This window comes from Pseudorasbora parva, chromosome 13 (assembly GCF_024679245.1).
Source record: "Pseudorasbora parva isolate DD20220531a chromosome 13, ASM2467924v1, whole genome shotgun sequence".
Lineage (NCBI taxonomy): Eukaryota > Metazoa > Chordata > Actinopteri > Cypriniformes > Gobionidae > Pseudorasbora > Pseudorasbora parva.
Window position 1 is genome coordinate 36,901,834 of NC_090184.1, and position 11,452 is coordinate 36,913,285.

An 11,452-nucleotide genomic window follows, 5' to 3' on the forward strand; every position below is an offset into this window, starting at 1 on the left:
AATCTTCATCTCCATAAAGCTTTTCAGCAGATGGAAGCATGAAGTGCTCCAAAATTTCCTGATAGCTAGCTGCATTGACCCTGCCCTTGATAAAACACAGTGGACCAACACCAGCAGCTGACATGACACCCCAGACCATCACTGACTGTGGGTACTTAACACTGGACTTCAGGCATTTTGGCATTTCCTTCTCCCCAGTCTTCCTCCAGACTCTGGCACCTTGATTTCCGTATGACATACAAAATTTGAGCAACAGTCCAGTGCTGCTTCTCTGTAGCCCAGGTCAGGGGCCTCTGCCGCTGTTTCTGGGTCAAAAGTGGCTTGACCTGGGGAATGCGGCACCTGTAGCCCATTTCCTGCACACGCCTGTGCACGGTGGCTCTGGATGTTTCTACTCCAGACTCAGTCCACTGCTTCCACAGGTCCCCCAAGGTCTGGAATCGGTCCTTCTCCACAAGCTTCCTCAGGGTCCGGTCACCTCTTCTCGTTGTGCAGCGTTTTTTGCCACACTTTTTCCTTCCCACAGACTTCCCACTGAGGTGCCTTGATACAGCACTCTGGGAACAGCCTATTCGTTCAGAAATTTCTTTCTGTGTCTTACCCTCTCGCTTGAGGGTGTCAATGATGGCCTTCTGGACAGGTTCGGGTCGGCAGTCTTACCCATGATTGCGGTTTTGAGTAATGGACCAGGCTGGGAGTTTTTAAAAGCCTCAGGAATCTTTTGCAGGTGTTTAGAGTTAATTAGTTGATTCAGATGATTAGGTTAATAGCTCGTTTAGAGAACCTTTTCATGATATGCTAATGTTTTGAGATGCCAAAATCATCAATATTAAAACAATAAAAGACCTGAAATATTTCATTTGGTGTGCAATAAATCTAAAATATATGAAAGTTAAATTTTTATCATTACATTATGGAAAATAATGAACTTTTATCATATATAATGAATGTTTAATCACAATATATGTTCAATTTAAAATATAGCCTATTTCATTAAATTGCAATGTTTAAACATATTTTCAGCATTTATTTTAGTTAAGTTTTAGCTAGAAAAAAGTATAATTATTAGCTATATAGTATCATGTGTCTTCAGAAGAGTTGGAATATTGCGCTCTAGTCATCTGAAGTATTTTTATGGTATTTTGATGTTTGTTTGTTTTTTTGCTTTTGTGTTCCACACAACAACAAAAAAACATGCATTGCTTGGAATGACACAGGAGTGAGCAATTTTCCTTTACGAGCCATTTCACAGCAACTTCACAAACTGAAGCGATTCAAAAAAAAAAAGATCAGTCTAAGAATGTAATAAAAATGCCAGAATACACAAGAAGATTACAAGATTACCAGTCTTGATTGAGTATCAGTAAGAACATGTAGTGGTCTGAAGCCCACCCCTTTAATTAGTTTAATCATGTCTTTTGTGGTGCATGAAGAAATGCTACATATTTGTTTGTCTTTTATTCATTTTTTTTTTCAGGACTATGGAAGCCATGCTGTGTATCTGCCTTGATAAAGAATAAAGCGTTTGTTCAGTATAAATACTGAGAGATCTATCTGAAAATGATAGTGCGGCTGGTTTTCATTCCTGGTGTTTTCGCTGTAATTTGGAGAGCTGGTGTTAGTGAGAAGCAAAGAAGAAAAGGGTCAGCACTCAGAGTGTGACCTGCGCTCACTCTTGACGTCATCTCAAATGACTTGGTGTCAGACTGTTGCGAGCCTTTTATAGAGAAGTGTCTCAAAGACGCAGTACATTCAGTTTGCTTTCAGTTAGAGGAAAGGTTTGTTTTTATGGTAAATTCTAGTTATGCAGCAGACATCATGCGCCATTTTAACCCTGCATGACTCCAGACAGAGGCAGGATCTGCACAATAAACCAACGACATTTAGGTATTTTTAGCATTCATCCTCTTAAGTCTCTTTTATTAATTCAATCTCTTTATTTTAGTTGCACATGGCACTAGATCATATTTTGCACTTTCAAATAGTGCAGTACTTTTGAACACCTTTGGACTAAAGTCACATTGGCATTTGCACAAAAAAATATATGCTAGATTTCTTTTCTGAGCCATTTTTTAAATTGCTTTAAACAATATTGCCCTAACTAAATCCTAGTTTTATTTAGTTATATATATATAAAACAAAATGTACTTTTTAAATTATATTTTGGATAATATATATATAAAATAGTAAAACGTGTTTGGTTTTTTTTACCCCAAAATGTATTATATATAGTATTTTCTTGATTCTTGTAATATTATTTTGCATTTGAAGGTTTAAACTGAATATATTTTCAATTTTAAAAATGTATATCCTTAAACCGCACTATTAACAACATGTATATTATATATTTTTCAGTTTTGGCCAGAAAAAAAAGTATATTTTTTTGCATCTTGTCTGTAGACTTTTTTTGCTAATCATTCCGAGGGTGGGGGGTGGCGCTTTAGATTCTTGGATTTGATTGGATAGAAATCAAATAAAATCAAAGTTCAACTTTGTCGGAAGTGAGAGATTGTAAGTTTTGAATGCTTATATTCTGAATGAGAATTTTGTCATGGTTTTGGATCAAACCTTAAAGTACCCCTCTATTCAATAATTGTATCCCTTCGATCACCAAAATGACACAGAATTAAAAAAAAAAAATCCTCTGGACGCCCTTGCTTCATTTAGTATACGTGGTTCCATTAAAATGCAAATTATTCCCGCCTCCACTCACTCACACCAGCTCAGAGACACACTCTGTCAACTTTTACTCAAGTCACCATAGTAAACGCTGCACAAAGGTATTGCTCTTTACAACTTTGGACAGATAACGCTATAACAGATATATGCGAAAACACCAAAAACGTACATTCTGATTTCACGGGGACTTGAATTATTCAACTGCTCTGCTCAATGGTGTCATGGAATGTAACCTAACCAATTTCATTTTGGATCAATATAGGAGTCAACACCGCTGTTCTAAAAAGAGGGCACATCTGTGGAGCTCCAAGCGAGCTCAATCACCATGACCCTCCTCCGGTACAACCAGCGGTGTAGACGCCACAAGTTTATAGCTCAGTTGATTGACAGCCCTCGGGGAAACCATTGTCAAATCCTCCACCCCTTTGCCCTGTGTGTGGTCAGACTCTGTTTTCTGTCAGAGTGACAGGAGGAGGTCGTGTTTTTTGGCACAGAATGTCTTCTCTTGTTCCAGCCCAGCAGATTGTTACCAACGGTCTGTTGTGCAACTGCTGGCTGCGGGAGGGGCCTCAATGGGGAATATGAGCGAACAACATGATTTGATTTCAGTTATTTTTGCAGCAGGGTTGTTTTCTCTGCTCTCAGCAATATGAAACCAAACCTGCCAGTACCTTGTGACTCTCCAGTGAAAAACAGCCCACACTGCTGCAGCATTTATAGCCCACAAAAGCTTCACTATAAGCTCGGCGAGGCTGTTTAACTAAAGGAGTGACATTAGCGCTAAATAGATGAACAAAGCATGTCATTGGAGTTTAGGATATTTTTAACTGCAGGTGTTTTCTGCTCTTCAAATGAAAGGCTGTTGATTTACTCAGTGGATATTAAAGATCAATTTTTGCATACAAAGTATTTTTATGCATTTCACTTAGGTGGCTAAATTATACATGGCTCACGTTGTAGCTGTTTTTTATTTTAAATGCTGCTCGTCACTGGCTTTGATCTTGATCTCAAATATAGTGCCATGGCATTTGGGCAAAACGTTTTTATATGCGTTGATGAAACCGCTACACGTTTTATGGGGGAAATCAATTGCATTCAGAGTTTTATCTTTCTAGAGTTCTAACAGTCCAGATTGGGGGCGATGGGGCTAGTTGTCACAAATGCAAGTGTTCTCTATCAGCCGAAACTTTACTTATAATGTTTTAAATATGGATATTTTTCTTATAAACACATTGATTCACTTCAGAAGTCCTTTATTAAAGGACAACTCAGGTGAAAAATGAACCTAGGTGTAATTAACACATGGTTACCAAGTAGATCAATCTCTGGGATGTGTTTTCATGAAAATCGAATGTAAAGAGTTTTATCTCTAAAAACAGCTTTTAACGCTTATCTATGGGGCACAGAGTAAGTGAAATTAAATCGCTAGTTAATACCACTAACAAGGCTCAAAATAGCCTCACACTAACACGGTAGCATAATGAGGGTCCCTACATGCAAACCGGAGCATTGAGAACTTTGGAAGAGTACAAACAGTTCAATAAGAAGATTCTTTATAGACAGTACATTACGCGTTTACAGACAGACAGTAGCCATCTTGGAAAACAGTCTCGACCAGTCGAGCCACGAGCGCTGTGCTAAGTGAGCTGATCGATAGGAATTTAGTTTGTGAAATCTAATTACATGGACATTTTTATTTTTATTTATTTATTTTCTCTGTTGCGTTCAGTGCTTTCTTCCGGAAACAACGGACCATATGAGATTCCAAGTCACAGTTCATCACTTAGCACAGCGTTCGTAGCTCGACTGGTCGAGACTGTTTTCCAAGATGGCTCTGGTCTGTATTCAAGTATTGTACTGTCTTTATAAAGTATCTTCTTATTGAACTGTTTGCACTCTTACAAAGTTCTCAATGCTTCGGTTTGCATGTAGGGACCCTCATTCTGCTACCGTGTTAGTGTGAGGCTATTTTGAGCCTTGTTAGTGGTATTATCTCTTTCCCCGCCAAACACGGAAATTTCCGTTATTTGTGAGAAAACGCTTCCGGGCCAATAACGGAATTTTCCGGGTTTCCGTGTTTTCACTGTCGGGCGCTAGGGGGCGCTATTGCGCATCTTCTGAATGAGTACTGAATCTCCTGATCAAAAATCACGTGAGGAAGACGCAGTGAAACGAGCGATCGCATGTAATCATATGCATATTAAAAATAACGTGATCATCCTCATTAAACAGCATATGAATCAAAACTGCCTAATGTTACTGAATGAAATGTGGACCCAGGATGAGCTACAGGACTGTGTAAGCATTAGGGGTGTTGATAGACTCGATCTACTCCATCTGTGTTTGATCATCGCTCTGAATCTGATCTGGAAACAGTCTTTCACAAAAATTTGATTTTCTCAGCTTTTTGTTCAAAAGTGTTGATAAAAAAGGAATGCATGAATCTAGAATAAAACGATTTTTTTGTTTAAAAGAAGAGGGTCAGATCTTTATTTTAATATATTGCATGCTCAGATATTCATTTAACAAAATATTCTATGGGCTATTAAATTTTGGTGAAAATTGTCAAAAACCCTGGCGGTGGCTGGCAACTTTTTTTTTAAACGCTGGCGGGGAAAGAGTTAACTGGCGATTTCATTTCACTTATACTCTCTGCCCCATAGACAAGCGTTAAAAGCTCATCTGTTTTTAGAGATAAATCTCTTTACATTAGATTTTCATGAAAACGCATCCCAGAGAACGATCTACTCGGTAACCATGTGTTAACTACCCCTAGGTTCATTTTTCACCGGAGTTGTCCTCTAACTCCCCGGAGACTTGTGTTGCACATTTATTTGATGGACAGATACATTTTTTTATGGACTTCAAAAATTATAAAGCTTGGATTAGCCAGGACTTTTTTACATGTAACTCCTCTAAAAGAAGAATGCCATGTACACTTAGGATGACTTGAGGGTGAGGAAACCACAGACTAATTTTCATTTTTGGGTGAACTATCCCTTTAATGTATGTGCCTAAACAGAAACTGGCTTTCTAAAATGAGCCTACCCTGAAAAATATTCATCGGCGAGGAAATTGTGACAGCAAGCCCTGGTCTTATATCTGGCCTGTGGTTATATTGTGAACAATTGAATTAGTTCTTATCTCAAACCAGACTAGCAAAACAATGAAAAATGAGGAAGATTACAAAGGAAATCTCCTGAGAAATTACAGAGGTCATTACCTGCACAACAAAAGATAAATCAGTTATTATAGAACTGTTGTTATACCAATAAACTCTCACTTCTTTTCCTTTTCTTTAGAATTAAACCTAGCCACCGGCTTCAAAACGGTGTAATAAATTCGTAATCTAATTCGCCCAAGGGAGCCAAAACATTCCATCATTTCTGAATATTCAACCCAATTCTCGTTTTCCTTTTAATCTTTCACACACTCCCTCTCTTACATTGACTGAAAATGAAATACTTCAGCGAATATGAGGGAAGTTCAGCATTTGAGAACAATTATTAATTTTTACCAGCTCGCTAGAGGTGTTCCAGAAGTCCCCCGGGCCTCGCTGTGTACCGTCTGCCGTAGTGCCGCAAATCAAAGTGTAGATAATTAAGAGATAACAAGACGATTCGTAAGGGTGCTTTTCCTTCTGAGCACATGACTTAAGTGAACTGTCTTAAGGAGGTAAGATTGTTCGGCTCATTTTTTCTACGGATTGCACATATATGGAGTCTTCTTTGGCAATTGTGAAACAGAAGAACACCTCGCCTCTTGTGGAACAAGGTCATCCGTCTGCGTTAGTCTGTCAGACAAACTGCGCGACCACTTGAGGCCCAGCGCGGCGACCTGGAGCTGAGCCTCATCTGCGTCGAAGGACTCACGTCTGCTGTTGTGTGCTCTGGTGGCATTGGAGATTCATTGTATCAGGAGAAATTGCTTTTGGGACACATCAGTTGGAGTGTGGCTCCTGAATTAAGAAATAGATGCACGGAGGAACACAACAGCAAGAGTAGAACACAGGTCTTATGGTGAAAATAATATTGATTTATTTACAGCCTTACCAGGGCTGTCAATCAATTCATTTAATGATCTGTTAATTAATGATATTAATCACAAGTCTATATATTATTCATAATTGTATATACACCGATCAGGCTTAACATTATGACCTAATTTTGCGTTGGTCAGACCCCTGAAGGTGTGCTGTGGTATCTGGCACCAAGATGATATCAGCAGATCCTTTAAGTCCTGAAAGTTGCGAGGTGTGGCCTCCATGAATCTGACTTATTTGTTCAGCAGATCCCACAGATGCTCGATTGGATCGAGATCTGGGGTATTTGGAGGTCAAGTCAACACCTCAAACTCGTCGTGTTCCTCAAACCATTACTGAACCATTTTTGCTTTGTGGCAGGGCGCATTATCCTGCTGAAAGAGGCCACAGACATCAGGGAATACCGTTTCCTTGAAAGAGTGTACATGGTCTTCAACAATGCTTAGGTAGGTGGTACGTGTCAAAGTAACATCATGGATGGCAGGACCCAAGGTTTCTCAATAGAACATTGCCCAAAGCTTCACACTGCCTCTGCCGGCTTGCCTTTTTCCCATAGTGCATCCTGGTGCCATGTGTTCCCCTGGTAAGTGATGCACATGCAAACGGCCATCAACGTGATGTAAAAGAAAACGTGATTCATCGGACCAGGCCACCTTCTTTCATTGCTCTGTGCTTCAGTTCTGATGCTCACATGCCCACTGTTGGCGCTTTCGGTGGTGGACAGAGATTATCAGTGTTATTCACTAATGTTATGCCTGATCGGTGTATATATATATATATATATATATATATATATATATATATATATATATATATATATATATATATATATATATATATATATATATATATATATATATATATATATATATAAAATAATATATTTTAATCGATACATGTGTTGTTATCATTCCTTATAATGATATAATATATTATCATCCGTACATTTATTTGATTGATTGATTTGCATTTCATAGTTATTTTACTTTTTAAATGTTCAATTGTGACAACTTACCCTATATGTCATGCCCCAAAAGTGAATGTGTAAAATTGACAGCCCTGATCTTTATTTGTATTTATTTAAATGCGTATTATGTATTTTTAGTCAGCTGTCCCATGTGTGCAGTAACACAATGGTCCTAAAGCCATCATCAATCACCCCAGTATCCCTTCTCTGAACCCTTGGAATAGCCCGGGATGTGCCCACCTGAAATATGCAACTGATTTTCCAACACCTAAACGCTGGCTCGATTGAAGTCTGCTCATGCTGCGCCAGTGGGAATATTCAAAGCAGGTCTTATGAAATATTTATCGGAACATGAAAATTTCCCTGTATTTTAATTACCTGTTTTATACTCGAGGTACAATAAAGATTAAGTGAGCCCACTGCTGAAAGGTGACTCAGTGTTCATTTACAGAGATTATGGTGAATAATTAAAATCTTTTTGGTTGCTCTGTAGGGTTGGAAGAAGAACCAATGAAAGGATTTATTCAGAGTCAAGCCACATCCATTAATTTTGAATGCAGCCCAAAGCACCTGCACAGAGTGTTGGCATGTTTTATTGAGAGAGCGGCTGTGTTTTCCAAGATCACATGCCCGGGAGGTCCCACTCAAAGGTCTTTTCTTCGGAATCTATATGTTGTGTGTCATCGCACATAAAACCCCTTAGCTAAACAAACTCCTCTAACGAGGAAAAAAACACCTTCAGTACATTCAGAGCTGAAACATACTCCTACGCAAGTACGTCAATGCGTGCGCTTCAAGCGGCACAAACTTAATTGTCACGCGTCATAGCAATTCATTGCACAGTGCACATTGCAAGTACATGTTGCATTTCATAGTTCAGAGGTGAGGGGGAATCGTTAATTTTGCTTATTTGTTACTATCTTGCAATGATTCATATAAAATTATAATATTATTTATATATTTATGTATAATAAAAATGCAAAAAATTGGATACATTTATGAAAAGGTTAATCTGTGTTTACTGTATCTTGCAATTTTTAATAATATTTAAAAATACTAAAAAGCATATACATTTGTAAAAACACATATGCAATGTTTATTTATTATTATCTTGCAATAATGAATGCAAATTATAATATTTTAAAAAAGACATTCCTTACATTAAAATCATACATTTATGAAATATCTGTTATTAAAAAAGTATTTTGACAGTTAATAATTATAATTATGAAATTGTTGATGTATTTGTACACAAAATCAAATTTCAGAAAGTATTAAATATTTATTCTTAAATATGATTTAACACACACACACATATATATTATATTTAAAAATCATAAAATTTCAACTATTGTTAATGAATGATGATTGTAATATTTCTAATGGCGTTCCGAAGGTGTTTGTTCTTGATGACTAAGGATATGATAATTGTAAAAATAATTGTAACATTATTTAATTATTATAATTATGAATTTATATATACACTCACCTAAAGCATTATTAGGAACACCATACTGTGTTTGACCCCCTTTCGCCTTCAGAACTGCCTTAATTCTATAGTGTCATTGATTCAACAAGGTGCTGAAAGCATTCTCTAGAAATGTTGGCCCATATTGATAGGATAGCATCTTGCAGTTGATGGAGATTTGTGGGATGCACATACAGGGCACGAAGCTCCCGTTCCACCACATCCCAAATATGTTCTATTGGGTTGAGATCTGGTGACTGTGGGGGTGATTTTAGTACAGTGAACTCATTGTCATGTTCAAGAGAACAATTTGAAATTATTTAAGCTTTGTGACATGGTGCATTATCCTGCTGGAAGTAGCCATCAGAGGATAGGTACATGGTGGTCATAAAGGGATGGGATGGGGATGGGAAACAATGCTCAGGTAGCCCGTGGCATTTAAATTATGCCCAATTGGCACTAAGGGGCCTAAAGTGTGCCACGAAAACATCCCCCACACCATTACACCACCACCACCAGCAGCCTGCACAGTGGTAACAAGGCATGATGGATCTATGTTCTCATTCTGTTTACACCAAATTCTGACTCTACCATCTGAATGAATCAGACCAGGCAATTTTTCCAGTCTTCAACTGTCCAATTCTGGTGAGCTCGTGAAAATTGTAGCCTCTTTTTCCTATTTGTAGTGGAGATGAGTGGTACCCGGTGGGGTCTTCTGCTGTTGTAGCCCATCTGCCTCAAGATTGTGTGTGTTGTGGCTTCACAAATGCTTTGCTGCATACCTCAGTTGTAACAAGTGGTTATTTCAGTCAAAGTTGCTCTTCTATCAGCTTGAATCAGTCGGCCCATTCTCCTCTGACCTCTAGCATCAACAAGGCATTTTCGCCCACAGGACTGCCGCATACTGGATGTTTTTCCCTTTCACACCATTTTTTGTAAACCCTAGGAATGGTTGTGCGTGAAAATCCCAGTAACTGAGCAGATTGTGAAATACTTAGACCGGCCCGTCTGGCACCAACAACCAAAGAAAAGGGTAAACAACAGAAAAGGGTAAACAATAACATTACTCTGAAACTAGTGCAGTTATAGCCTACATATTTTCTGCTTAACTTTTATTAGACTCCAGGGCGAAAGAAAAGTGCGTTTTTTCACTGAGCACATTCTCTGCAGTCTGAGCGCGATGCACTGCAAGCTCACTCTTGCTCAGGTAAATCATTAACACCATTTCCACTTACAGTAATGGTGTAAAAGTACCACTTACTTTCAAAAAAGGGTCACACTATATTCTTACTCGTGGAATATGGACCTCCTCCAGTTATGGTGTGGTACTGGTGAGCTAACAGGTCCGCATGACAGTTTTCAAATTACCAATTTTTAACAAATATAGAAACTCCCTTTATTTATATTCTTAAAATTAAAGAAATCACTGCTTATTCTGAATTTTTAAACTTAGACTTAAGAGACATGAGTTAGTTCTTTGAAAAACATCTGTGCCCTTTGATACATGTCTAGTCTGCATGCTCTGTTGAGTATGGTTTCACTAATGATAAACAAACATTTACATAGAGCATTCATATTTGTCCATACCATGTTGATTAGAGTATTAAAAACGTAAAAACATTCATTTAAGGTACATTTAAAACTGATAAAAATGTGTGATTAAATTGTGATTAATCGCGAGTTAACTCATGACAATATGCGATTAATCGCGATTAAATATTTTAACCGATTGACAGCCCAATATTTTTTTAATATATCAGATTGAGCCCCCCCCCCCCCCCCCCCCCCCCCCAAAAAAATACTAATTTGTTCACAGAAAGAAACTGATTTTTAAAAAAAATCACCTTTTGTATTCTGCTAAGAAAGAAAGAATTATAGGTTTGGAACGGCATGAAGTTGATTAAATTGCGACTTCATTTTTGAGCAAACCATCGTTTGTAAGTAACATGAGGACACTTATGTGCTTGAAACAAACACATCGACATCTCTGTCATCTCATCAACGGTTAAATGATTGTAATATCTCTAATTGATGTTGGAAGGTGTATTTCCTCGAGTGTGGCATCATTCCTGTCTCGTCTAGGTGTGGATGTTCCTCTGGGAAGCGTCCCTTGAGGCATGTGTGTTTTCGTCTTGGCAAGCACTGGTGTGCATGTGAGGAGGGTGCTGTGCTTGGCTCATTTACATTGATGGCAAGACTTCTCCTTTTCTGGCATTTTCAGCAGCCATTGATCCACTGCCTGCCTGATTAATCTTCTATAAAAGGATCAGGAGTCAATTAGTGTCTGAATTTCACT

General features: G+C 38.1%; 1 protein-coding gene across 3 annotated transcripts in view; it reads left to right on the plus strand.

Moving 5' to 3' along the window:
- fibcd1a (fibrinogen C domain containing 1a) overlaps window positions 1-11,452 on the plus strand; it is a 140,887-nt gene that overhangs the window by 74,883 nt on the left and 54,552 nt on the right. The gene's annotated exons all lie outside the window — the stretch shown is intronic.